The sequence below is a fragment of the Alosa pseudoharengus genome, unplaced genomic scaffold (genome assembly GCF_046254945.1).
Source record: "Alosa pseudoharengus isolate Yale_2024_CS ecotype anadromous, Long Island Sound unplaced genomic scaffold, YU_APseudo_1.1 YU_APseudo_1.1_scf_3, whole genome shotgun sequence".
In the NCBI taxonomy this organism is placed as follows: Eukaryota; Metazoa; Chordata; class Actinopteri; order Clupeiformes; family Clupeidae; genus Alosa; species Alosa pseudoharengus.
The window spans coordinates 27,163,442-27,177,301 of NW_027468718.1; positions in this window are offsets into that span (position 1 = coordinate 27,163,442).

The following is a 13,860-nucleotide window of genomic DNA, read 5'->3' on the forward strand; positions in this document are numbered from 1 at the left end:
GCTCACTAGCAGGAGAGAGACAACACGGTCACATCCAGACAGTCCCCTGGTCAGCCTCAAAGAGACATGGCAGTGTCTGTCAGTTGCTGGCAGATACAGCACAATGGCTGGCATAGAACCTCAGCCCCCTGTCAGTGCCTCCAAAATAGTGTGTTGACAGACAAGGTGACCTATGCTTCATATGGGGCGGGGTCTTCGTTTGATGGCTTCACTGTAGCTTGGGAAACTTGTGTCAAAAGAAACATAGCAAAGAGGGTGTTTGCCTGCAAGTCTCTGAGGAGGCTGTTTGGCCAGCCTGAAACTCTGTACTTGAACACAGTACTTATGATGAGTGGAAGTAGATCACACTATTTTCTTTCAGTAAGTAAGTACTAAAGGAAACCACAGTAATCTGCTATGCCCTGTCACATATTAATGTGATTGTCACATCTGGTAGAATATTGTGGTAGATAATTATCTAAAACAGTGTTTTACTTCAAAATCCCATGATGGACAGCAGAAAACTGGTGATGATCAGCTGTCACTTAACAACTTCATAAACCACTGATGTTCTATCCAAGCAATCTAATTAATGTACTACAGTGTATGACTAAAATTACAAAACAACAACATGACTTCCTCTCTTGTGTTTGGCATGAGCAAAAGCCAGCCATTATGTTCTGCATACAGCACTAGATTTGAGGCTTCTTTTCCAAGCCACGCAACTATCGTTCCTTAATTAAATAGTTTCGCCTTCATCAGATAGATGCCATACTGGCTGATATACAGTGCACTCATCCTAAACAATAAAGCACCGATACTGACACTACAGCGGAGGAATGAGGATATCCACGACTCCAGAAGGAAATATCTCTGTGGCAACGTCCTTGCTGCCTTCAGAGAGAGACTCTACTGTTTGAATGAGTAGGCAAGTATGTAGGTATGTAATCCAATTATTATGCACCCCTGGCATGTTTTTGAATGTTTTGAACGAATCCAATACTACTGAATCATATTTCTCTCTGAGGATGCGTTGCTAAAAAAGAAGCGGAAGAAGACATTAGTGTCTCTGATTAGTGTCACAGCTAGTTGGTCAATTTATGCACAGGTCCTTTTAGAACCCCAGAGAGCCTAATTGCCATATAGCCCCAGAGACAAACATGGTTTTTAAAGACCTGACAAGCATTACAGTTTTATAGGATTTTAACCTCTAATGGGTCTATAATATCACATGAATTGAATGTCCAAGAACATTCAGTTGTTGTACTTGGTCTACACAGGAAAAATGTCTACAGTTAAAAAGGATTTTGCACAGCTAATTGCAGAAGCTATTTCAAGGGGACCTTGTTTAGGTGATTTTGATGAATCCACCTTCTCTAATAGCATTGCAAGTGTTCCATCATTCAAAGCTTCGTACCCTATATTACAAAATGAGGACTGGTTTACATTTTAGTTAGCCTAGAAGACCTTTAGCCATCAAAAATACACAATTTAGTTGAACTCATATTCAGGACATAATGTAGTTTTCTGTAAGTTTATGTAACCTGTGAAAGACTAGTGCATTATACACTGAGGTAATTATACATTTCTGTCATATTTTTGTGTGCCAAACATTGATTATCATTCCCCAGAGCAATAAAAAATCATTTTTCCCCCTAAAGTTTTAAATGAGGAAAGATATAACAGAATCAAGCATTTTTCACTATATTACACAAGTTGCCAGTCATTTTGAGGAATTATGTAATTTTTTCAAGATGTAAAAGAAAGAACTCATCAGAAGCACTCCAGCAGAGTGGCTTTGAGTGACTTTTAAGACCAAACCCTTGGGGCCAGTAATACACGTACAATTCGTCCGTGGGAGCCACAAATTAATTAGCAAGAGCGTTCTCTCGGCGACTGGCTTTCAAGCGGAGGGCATAGAAAATCCTTTTTCTGAGGCAGGGAGAGCAGCTCACCAGGGGACTACAGTGGGGCCGAAGCACGTCACAGAGCCCAGCAGCGGGCAGTCCCAGGAGCAGAGGGAGAAATTGTTTCATGGGCAATAAAGCAGCTTTAAATGACTCAGAGGCCAAGACCGAACGCGTCGTTCCTCCCTCCGAATAAATAGACTCGGAGGACGCAATCCATGTGGAATTAACTGATGCCGGAGGGGATAGTCTCCGTGCTCTGAGAAGACAGGTCTTCTGAGAGGGTAGGGTGGTCTAGCCCATGACGAGTGAATCAGAGAATTCACATGGCACACACAGGATGCAGGGAAGGAATGGGACGTCAACTTGAATCTCTACCTTTGCTTAATGACTGATAATTAAATTTAACAGTCAAAGAGCTGGAGTTATTTAGGTGCCATTTACGGTATGCAGACTGGTGAGGGGGCTTTCGGTATATAAATAAACTTCTGCCTCATTGAGTATTTCCTGTTGAAACCCTGGCAGATGCTACATCAGCAGGATAAACAATGCCGTCTTTAAATACAGTCAAAAACACACTAAGCCCAGATCATCCTTTTAGAGTGAAACCTCCCTTTATCATGGCAGTTCTTTCCTCTTCCCCCACAGTGCACCCGTCTTTCACAGCTGATTAGGGGGAGCATGGCTGGCCTCTGTGGCTGGAGTGAAATCAATCAATGAGCAGGGAGACAGCGCTCCATGTGATGAATCAATCACTCGGGGCCCTCGTGAGCACCGCGCTCCATCTCTCCCCCGCAGAGCTCCGGCTCCTCCACTGTTAGCCTGGTAATGGTCATGAACCCCCAGGAGGAGTGGAGCGGAGCCGGACACCTCCGCTGAAAGAGAGAGGGAGTCATCCACGGCAGCACGCCCCTCGGGGGTCTGTCATTCATGCTGTTCTCCTTTCAGCTCCCTTACATGCACATGCTGTGGTGAGAGGGTGCCAGAACTTCGCCATTAAAGTGTGTGCGGTACAAAAAACGAGGTAATCCAACTAGAAGGAAGATTGTGTTCATTTGCCGCATGACACATATTGCTACTGTCAGGCTCTCAGGTGCATAAGATGGTGTTGAGGTGCAGCATTCTATAGGAAGAATGATACTAAACAAAAACAAGTGCAACAACTGAAGCATCAATGATAACAACAAAGCCACAGTAGTCATATAGCAGCAGGGGCTTTCACAGGAGTAGGCCACTGTACCACTCCTAATACTCTCCCTCCTATAGGGGCTAAATGATAGACCTGCCATTTTCCATTTCCTTAGATACACTATGAGCGTATACAGCCTCGCAGGAGCTGTCTGCTCCATCGCCTCTTTCCATGCTACTCCACCCAGCTTCATTAAGATCTACAAAATACTAGGTGTCGGACTAGTCATTATTTTTGCCCTGCTTCATGCTTGCTTGCATGCTATATACACTGGGGCGGTGGTAGTGTAGTGGTTAAGGAGCTGGGCTAGCGTGCAGTAGCCTGAAAGTTGTCGGTTCAATTCCCAGCTTCCACCGTTGTGCCCTTGAGCAAGGCACTTAACCCCAGTGCTCCGGCGACAATGTGATCCCTTGTAATATACTGTACAGTAGCTGAGATATGTAAGTCACTTTGGTCAAAAAGTGTCTGCTAAATGTAATGTAATGCTATATGCAAACCCATGCATAGAGTACAGTGCATGTGTAGCAATGGGTTATTCATAAATGGCATGCTGGGTTTTACTTCATGCTACAAAAAAGACCAGCGTAGCCATGAGCATTGATCTGGAAATTTGGTCAACAAGATGCCCATCAAAACATTTTATGGTTTACTTTGTGGTTTTATGCTTTTAAATGTGCTTGACCACCATGTCTGTACAATGTTAAAACATTTATGTTTTTCCTTTTTTATATATTCTGTGATATTTTGGTAACATAGGCATCAGCTTCTTGCCATGTTATCTCCAGTACATTCAAGTTGTTTAAAACATTTACTCAGATGGAGCATAAGCATATTGGTAAATATGGCTGTATGAAGTGGTCCATAATGCCATACATTTATACAAGAAAAACTATTCTAAGAGAAACATTATAAATGAAACCCACCACAAATAAAATATTCACCCATACAAATAAACACTTCATAAAATGGATGCAATGCTTCTACAATATGATCATAACACTTCCAGATATTGTTCTCCATCTATGGACGCCAGTGATCAGTGAATCATATTAGCACAGAGAATATTCTCAGATATATAATTACATTTATCAGCTAATGTTTTGTGTAGTTTAATGTCTCTTTGCAAATTATGGTCGTTTCTGGACTTGTTCACTTGTATTCATTACTTTCACAGCAAAAGTTTGTCATATGAAAAATGTGCCTTGGCCAACCCTGCTGCTCACCTTGATTAGCGCTCCTTTATTTCCATATGGCAAATTGCCACACATTGATGCTAATGCTTCATATTAGGCTAATGATCTCGACTGGATGCAGAACATCTGCTTACTGGTGCTTTGGCTGAAAATCAATTACTGGCTCTAACTGCAGCCTGTGGCCTCTCCCTCTGAGTTTCCCAAAGGGAGAGCTGCGTGCACAGGGAACGTCACATATCTCCCTTTATCCATCATCTTGGAATTCCATCCATTCTTTCCATATGCAAATATGAAACTGCTGACTTCATTTAGATTATTGATATTCTTAATGCTGTTCAAAAAGTATAGCATGTGTTGAACATTTCACTGAAGCCTACAGCAGAAATGTTTGTAAATTGTGATGTCTGTCTGGCTTGTCTCTCTGTATGCAGAATTCCGCAATAAGTAGTACTGGTCATTTCCATGAAACTTGGTGGAAAGGTGTAGCATGGTCCAAGGACGAACCCATAACATGTAAATGGCCAGAAGTAGGATGCACATGCCATTTCTTGATATTACTCTGTGGTAAGCAAGTTACATGAGGTTAGATTTTACAAGGAGGGTCAAATTTCATTGTATTTCAAAACATAATTAAGGCTCTAGGCTGTGCATCAACATTTCTTATGAAAGTTACTTTCTTAGATGGATTTTGTGTTACACCTAGGCTATTGTCTGTTAATATTATGTGAGCTTGGTCAGGGCATGCATTTGTCTGATATAACATTACACCTGACAAGATGCCTGTTTCCAGCAGCTAGTTTAGTTTCAGACATTTAATTTGTTTGATTTGATTTGATTCCATAAATAATTATTAAAGAAGACTTCTGGAACAACAGATTCCTTTCACCTTTCATACCTTGACATTACTATGTGGTAAGCAAGTAGTTACATTAGCGAGTAGTTACATTAGTAGTTAGTACAGTAGGTACAAATAAAATGTACTCAGTGCAGAAAGTTATTGATAGGTAGAGGGCACTAAGCTGTATGTTCCACCATACTGTACTTAGCAGTTAGTTACAGGAAATGAGAGTTGTTCTGAGCCTAACTTCATGTACAGCCCACACAGTCTATAATTCAGTCTATAATGCCTACTTAATCAGGAGGTTATTGGTAGGTAGAGGGTACTAAGCTATATTTTCACTAGTGGATAGTTATAAGAAAGTAGAGGCTAAAAGCAACCCTTTAATTTAGAGCCCACAAAGCCTGTTACTGTGTACTTAGAGTGTGTTTTTGTTATGCCTTACTTACCCAGTATTTACCCTGTAATTCAGGGGCTGTAAATTTAAAGTGTCACCCATTATTGAGTTTCATTGCATTTTTGATGGATGGAGTTCAGTGAGAGAAGCCAAGCCACTATTACATTTTGGGGAGTTGTTACATTATTGGGTTCTGTGCAAACAAGGCTATCTCAACATCCAACAGTGTAATCATTTATTGCATAGTTGATGCAAATACTATTGGATTATTAGTTGAGACAATGTATTACATTATTGTATGTTTATATTACATCATATGTTTTATTAAATGCTTGGATTTAAGAGGCAAAAATAGGCTATATCTTTCTCTAATTCACTTTCATCATTAGCCATTTATGATCATTGCTATTACACACAGAAACCCCACACAATGGCTGATGCTTTAAAGAACCTGCAGAGAATCTGTGCTGTCTCCATTATCTTCACCATAAAGAAGATACTAAACAACAACATGAACAATCTGGGGTTGTTCTAAATGTGCCCTATTTTACAGCTTGTCAATAACATACTCAGAGGAATAAGAGAATGAATTCTTTGAAATGCAGCATTCAGTCACAGAGGAGACTCTGACAATATCGACAAAGCCATTCCGTTTTAAGAAATGGAAGTATGGGCTATGTGTCCCAGGAGGGGGAGAGGAGAGGTGGAATGACAGGCACAATTTCCTTCCTCTGTCTCTCTTCCGCTCTCTATCTCTCGCTCTCTCTCTCTGATTGAAATGTATGACATGAGTTAGGGTGCCTCATGAAATATGTGACAGCAATGTGAATACATCATGCTTCCCAGCAAGGGCATATTTAATATGTTGCTATGCTATTAAATAAAGGTCAACATGGCCAAAAGGCCATTCATTAGTATCAAATCATACGGCTCATTTTAAAACCTTATTTCATCCTATGCTTTACTTTCCTGTGCTTTGTGATTGAAGTGGGAGCTATTATTATTAATATCAGAACCTATCTTTTGAGGGACTATCTTCAAATCTTTACTATTTTTTATAGACATTTTTTAGTTTCTGTCTCTACAGGGTGTAGAGTTCCTAATCAGTGATGATGATGGAGCAGGACTGCTATTTTTGTCATTGGTTGGAAAGCTCACCAAGACCACCAGCACTCTCTGCTGTGTTTATTGATCATTTTGAAATGATTTATTTTCAGCGTTGGAAACAGGTAGAATGTTCATCTCACCCGATAATTATATACGTGCTCCTGTGCGTCACTGTAACCACGGAAACACTGTTCCACCTGATCACACAGATAAAGCCTAATTAGGCCGTTGAATTCAGCACAGCATAGAACAATGATCCCAAAACAGCTAAGACATGGAAATGCCATGCTCCCTATGTCTTAGAATATATTCCTTTAAGGTATTAGCTAAAGACCCAGGTGCAGCAAATGAATGTGAGGAGTGAAATTGTGTCCCATTCTGACAAGGGTTCAGGAATATTACAGCCTAGAGCCAACCTCCTATAGACTCCTACTGAAACAAGCTTTCCTGCAGACTAGGAAACAATTAGTGATTTAGGGGAAAGAATTATGGTCATCTTTCCCATAATGTCAACAGCAATTTGGCAAGTACTGTCATTACTGAGCAGTAAAACATTCAAATACTATGGTGTGGTAATAGAGGTCAAATACATCCAGACATCTCTCCTTATGCTTATGTGGATCACATCGTTCTCACTGTAATTAATTTCATGTTTTAGCTGTAACCATTCGAGGACCGCTAAATGTCATTATTATTTCATGATTGTTTGCAAGGAAATCTAACACTTCTATTGGATAATTAATGTACATTCAATGCACATGCATATTTATGGCCATAATTCCTAGAATTCTTAAAATCAACCCTAACAGAATAGTGGGAGCTATGCAGAACCTTCTTACGAAGCCATTGTCATGAATGTGAGCAAAGGCAACCGCTAGTCTTTATTTCAGAATCGCCCGACATCACAATATGATACTTGTTCAGATGGCTGATGGTGCATTAGGCAGTACAGCAGCCTTAAAGCAAAACAAAGCACAGAATGTAAACTGTGTAATCAGACACCCTCAGAGGGTACAGTATATGCCCAGACAACATGTTATTATTTCTAATCTAAAGAGATGATTTAAAGTCTTGTGACAAAATGTGTTACATGATCATGTAATTTCACTTTTTTTCCCTGAGAAGCAATGCTGCTTGTTGTACCTATAAAACTGCTGTGCTTCATTTGAGCTCAAAGTAATACTAAGATAGAACCTTCACCATGCTGCCTATGTCATCATGTGACGACAGTCCATGGTACAGTGAGGCACTGCAAGAAGGGCACTTTCATACTTTTTAATCACCAATACTGCCTCGTTATCCTAGAGCAAAGGGCAGCACCTAATCAGCGGTTAGTCATCTATAATGCTAGGAACAAATAATCTGGAGTGCGGTAGTAATTATTGACTTTACCAAAGGATGTCAAGGAGTTGAATAAATTTCAATCTCAGCATGTGTAAACACAGCCAAGGATACCCAAATGAAATCACTGTTAACAATCTCTGGGGGGCAGGGCAAAACATTTAACTCTGGCTTTCTATGTCCAGTCACATCCGCTTGTTCCCTGCCACACAATATAAGATGTAAGCAGCTGCTTAGGATGCATGAGAGTGTGGGGTCATTTGTGTTTAGGATCTAGCTTGTGGCGCGCGATGACCACTGCAGGGGAAAAAGCGCTATAGGGGTTGTAGCCAGTGAATCTGAGGCTGCCGCTAAGTCCACTCTGATCCATTTGCCTTATTAGTGATATCAAATTAAGCACGGGTAACAGTGGAGCGAAGCGGCTGACGAACGCACCGTTAGAGGCAGCCGGGGGGTCGGGTGGGCAGGAAATGTGCTGATGAAGGGGGGCGAGGTGGAGGGACGTGTCAAACATCAGGATGCTGTGTAATTGGACCTGATTACACAGAATCCATTACTGCCATTTTCAGATCCCTTTGACATGCTCAGCATCAGCCCCTCACACCAAAGGGTCCTGCTCCAGAGGTGCCTATTGCACCTGGGGCACTGTAACCAGACACATTGGGAAACTGTGGGATTAGATACACTTGGGTTCCTTAAAGAGAGATGTATTCAACTTATCAGCATAACCGAATACATTCGCTCTTCATTCACTTCACATCAGTGGCATATCTAGAGCAAGTCTCCATGGGCACCTGGATATAAGAAAGGTTGTGAAAGGGGATGACTGGGGGATAGTCACTGGAGCACAACATCCCTCTGTTCATTATACAAGGGACTGGAGCTCATGACACAGTCGCTTGTGTTGCTAACATGACAAGAAACAGAAGTAGTTTTACAGAAATCAGAACACTCTTAAAACGAATGTGTTAGAAACAACACAAACTGTGTTGTCCCTATCTGGACATAGAGATGTGTTACAAAAAAAAAGTTGTGTTATTTCCAACACATTTGTACACACAGTATAACAAAAGCAATGTGTTAGAAACAACACAAATTGAGTCGTAGGTTAGGTAGGTAGTTTATGAAGACAAGACCATAGATAATGGTAAAGGCAGACTTCATCCGTGTATATCTGCATATTTTGCTTCCTGTAAACTGAAGAAAATGCTTCATGGACTGAATCCTGGATTTGGGTATGATGACTTAATAGAATACTTTCACAAATAGCCTTAAATACTCAAAATGTACTAAATAATAAATAATATACTAAATAATACCTATAGCTTACATTGCAGTAAATCTCATATACTATGGATAATCTTCCAGTGTATGACCTTACCAAATTCATCCACTCATAAAAAAAAATTGTATACAGTTAACAGCTTATTTACCCCTACATTCATACGAACTGCAAAGGATTTGAGAGGCTGCAGCCAGGATTAGATTTGTCACAGACAGGAGAGATGAGTCTGTACCAGGAATGCATTTTCCACTCTTCCCTTGTTCTTTTAAATTAAAGGTCATCTGCTCGGGGATGAGCAATAGCCACATGTGGCATAGACAAATAGCAATGTCCAGTTGTTTGACAAATTACAGATAATGGATAGATAGAGAAACTGCTATCACTCTTCTCCGCAGGCAGCGCATCAAGCTCTGCCTGTTGGCCTTGCATGAAGAGCTTTGGCCAAATAAAACCTAAGGAACCTGCAAACAGTCTATTAATATACCCCTAATGGCTAAAGCATTATAACACTGTTAAAGGCCTTGCTGCAAAATGCCTTGTTGGGGAAAAGGGGGAAGGGAATATGCTTCTCCTCCATTAGCTAATTGAATCCACGTTGCTTCTGCGTACGGTGGGCTTTTTTTTTTGTCCACTTCGCTTTTACCAGCTGTGTGGCCAGAGACCACTGGACGGGCTGGTGCTTTGAAGATCAAGGCAGAAAGCAGTCAAAAGGGAAAACACAAACCCTTTTGCAGAGAACTAAGAGATCAAGCTAAAAGCTGTATCATACAATATTATGATGTTAGTCTATTTCATGTCTCCCTGCATTTCTCAACTATCCAATGTTGCTATCAAATACAAGGCTAATGGTTTTTGGTCGTGTCACAGCATTGTATAGTTTGCAAAGGTCTTAATGTACCACAAGACGTCACACAGCTAAAACCTGCAGCTACAGAGTCACCCTAACAGCAATCTGAATGATTAATGTCCTTTTATTTTATCTCCATGCCCTCCGTACATGGAGTATTGAATTAAACAGGAGTGATGTGGGGTTTCACAAGACATTAGTGTTTCCTCGGACAATCAGGTCAGGAGCAGACCTTAGGAGTTAGAAGGCTATCATGACACCTCCCCCCAGCAACGCAGGTCACTGGAGGAATGTATGTCTCACGGCTGTGCTGCAGAAGATATCAGTCACACCTCTCACTGGAGCCTCATCCTCATCGGCCTTGTATTGGTGTGCTGTGTGCTTCTTCTGAAAGGAAAAATTACATGTAAACATGGAATTTGCAACCTTTCCTTTCTCTTCAAAGAATATAATCTCAGCTGTTTAAACTGTTATCCTTACGCAGATACAAATATGGAACACATTGAATAGCAGATAAATAAATAAACACTTGCATACAGGGAAAGAAATAGCTTTCATATTTGCTTAAATTAGTTGATTTATCTAGGGGGATGCTTGTCCACATTCCTCTCTGATTGTTGCCATGATTGTTATTGCAGGCATCTTGGCAATTTGTCACTATGAGAAATTGCCAGACAGCATGGCCATGGCTGACAGGCTGATCAGCATAACCACATGTTCTGGTGTTGTGATTCATGTAATGAGAAATGTGAACCATGCACGGCTATGTTGTGGCCCCTGCGTGTGAACCCTTTGGAGGGCGGAGGAATTGAGGCCAATTAGAGTGGCACTGGCTAGCAGGCATAGGCAGTGGGTGATTGAGAGGGTGAGAAAACATGCCCCTCGTTACGGAGCAGCACTGTCATCAAGCAGAGCCTGCGTGAGGCTGACACTGACGGGTTCTGACAGGTGTTGGGAGACCTTGAGGGTGTTCTTCAGTATCTATAGAACAGGAATCAACTTTAAATCATCACTAAGCTTGTCCCACCACAATGGGCCTTGAGGGTAACTTTTAAATGTCACATTATTAGTTAATCTTAATCAATCAGTGCGGGACATGGCAGAGTTTTTGGGTCTTCTGATAACAATACAAGCAAGGTGGAGACAGACAGTCCAGCTAGAGGCTCTGTGTACTGTGTGAGTGTGTGTGTGTGTGTGTGTGTGTGTGTGTGTGTGTGTGTGTGTGTTTTGTGTTTGTGTGTTTGTGTGTGTGTGTGTGTGTGTGTGTGTGTGTGTGTGTTTTGTGTTTGTGTGTTTGTGTGTGTGTGTGTGTGTGTGTGTGTGTGTGTGTGTGTGTGTGTGTGTGTGTGTGTTTGTATGAGTGTGTGTTTCTTCCTGTGAGACATTCACAGCTAAAGCATTCACAAACTGGCTTGCAGGCAAGGTGGTGAAGCCATTTCTTACACCCTCTCTGTGTCCTAATGTGTCTTTAGGGGCACAAAGCCCAGTCTAGAGAATTCTCATTTGTGAGTGCAGCCCTCTCGCTCTCTCACGGGTTACAAGATGGCTTTTATTGATTCACTTTCCTACGTGAGAGGAATTAGTACGCTAAGTTGTCACCTTTTTAAGTAAATTTCCTCCTTGAGCACCAACAGCATATGGGGGGAAAGCCATGAAGGAGCATTTTACACCTGTTGATTTGTACTATTCCCATTTTATGAGCCTATTTCTTTATCAGTAACTACCGAAATATTGAAGATTTTACTGGGGCAGAAAACTAGCCTTGTAATTAAGCTGGCAAATGAAAAGCAAAAGCAAATTGAAGCCACTGTTGTTTCAGTGTGATATATTTGATAGGTCTTCTAATGACAAGGCCATACAGGCACACAACAGTAAGTATTAAAGGTTTTTCACACCCATACTACATCTTCCTTTATGTATGGGACACTGCCTAATCTACATTTAATAGGCTATAGTAATGCATAGAATTAAATTGTGCCTATAGATGATGAACCCAACACATTGTTGTTAGTTTGGTATGGTGATTGAGCCTTGGATACCCTAGTTAAATGTAGATGAGTCGTATTCATGTCAATAATCTCAAAAAGATCCCATGAAATACTCCTGAATATATCAAATATGTAAAGAAGGAAACAGGTATGCATGACATAACTCCTAAATAGGACATATACTGCTATTTTAAATTATATCTTAAAAGCTCTGTTTCTGCCTTACTCCTCACTCGTCCTCATATGTGAAAATGCATGAAGGCAGTGGCCCCTATGGGCTGGTAACTGTAAAGTCAAAGCATCTGATTTTCTCCTTGATTTTTGTTTTTAGCTGAGGCTGTCATGCACTGTCACTGTGTCTACAAGACGTTTAATAGTTACACATACTTTCAATATTCCGTTTTACAAGCACGGGGGTAGGCGGGATGCTGTGTCATTTTATCTAATTCCTTTCTGAAATAATAATAATAAAAACAATTTTTTTCAAAGCCATGCTAGAGTTGTTGTTTGTCTACATGAGTTTTGTGCATTCTGTTTTCTCAATCCACTTTAGGCCAGTGTATCATGAATGCACTGAGCTCCGACTAGAAAGCTACGTAAAGGGTTGGACGCGGCACTGAACAGCCATTGTGCACAGCATAGCGCTGTCCGTGGTGCTGAAGTTGGAGAGTTCCTGTTTACAGGGGATACATTTGTCTATAGGGAACGCTGCTGTGTTTTCTGTAGGAACGTTAGGTGATGCTCTATCTTTAGTGAGCACACACGTATTGTTGTAGATTGGATGGTCCTCTTTCTTTTAGATAGGCGCATGAGAGTGGGAGGCGTACCATATTTCCAGCATAATCTAAACTTATGATTGTGCAACGGAAACGGGATGCGTTGGCTTCACGTCGGACAGATATCACTCGGCGTAAAGTTGGCATCTTGGAAAATTTTGCTTTTATCAGTCGTGGTCGCCCGCTGGATATACGCTACGGAATCGAAAGGCGTTTTCCCATACACCTGCGGTATTTGGAAGTTGATTGAAATGCCACTCAACACGGCGAATGACTTGTGAACATTACGGACAAGAGAGGAAGTACAGTTTTTTCGTGTCATTTCTCAGCCATATGAAAGATCGGTGACGATTTATCCTTCTATGATATCTACATGATCAATATGACTCATATAAATATGTATATTGGGAACACCTCGCATGTGCCTCTTCCTAAACATCGAGGGAGAAAAAGGCTTGATGTTTAATTTTTCTTTGTACAGAAACTACGAAAGGATCGTTTCTGAGTCGGGTGACATATGCCTTTGTCTGGAAATGGTGCCATAAAGAGTTTAAAATCGTTATTGTGCGAGGTGGGCTTGCTTGAAATCGACTCAACAAAGTGGAACCAGATATTTCAACGCGGTAAGTCCGAAGTAATTCCACATTTTTTTGCAGTATAATTAGACTTGTGGGCTTTTAAACATCAGTTAATTTTAAATAATTTGCAATTGTTTTAACTCAAGTGGACGAATCTGAAGTGAAAAGAAACGTTTAGTTTGCCATTCTTGTAGTCTCGAGACGGAGGATGACATAGGCTATACACACGAGCAATTCTATTGCATCAATGCTGAATGCCTCTCAAATAGCTCCTTGGTTTAGTGAGGAGAAGGAAATGGTTTGTTGCTAGTAAATCGTTTTCATGGTTAATTTTCTGACCCTTCCCAAGAGGCAGCGAATTTGGATTAAAGCCCGTTGCGCAGTTCTTAATGAGTCGGAAAAGATGTCATTAGCCGAAGGCTGTCCGTGTTCGTT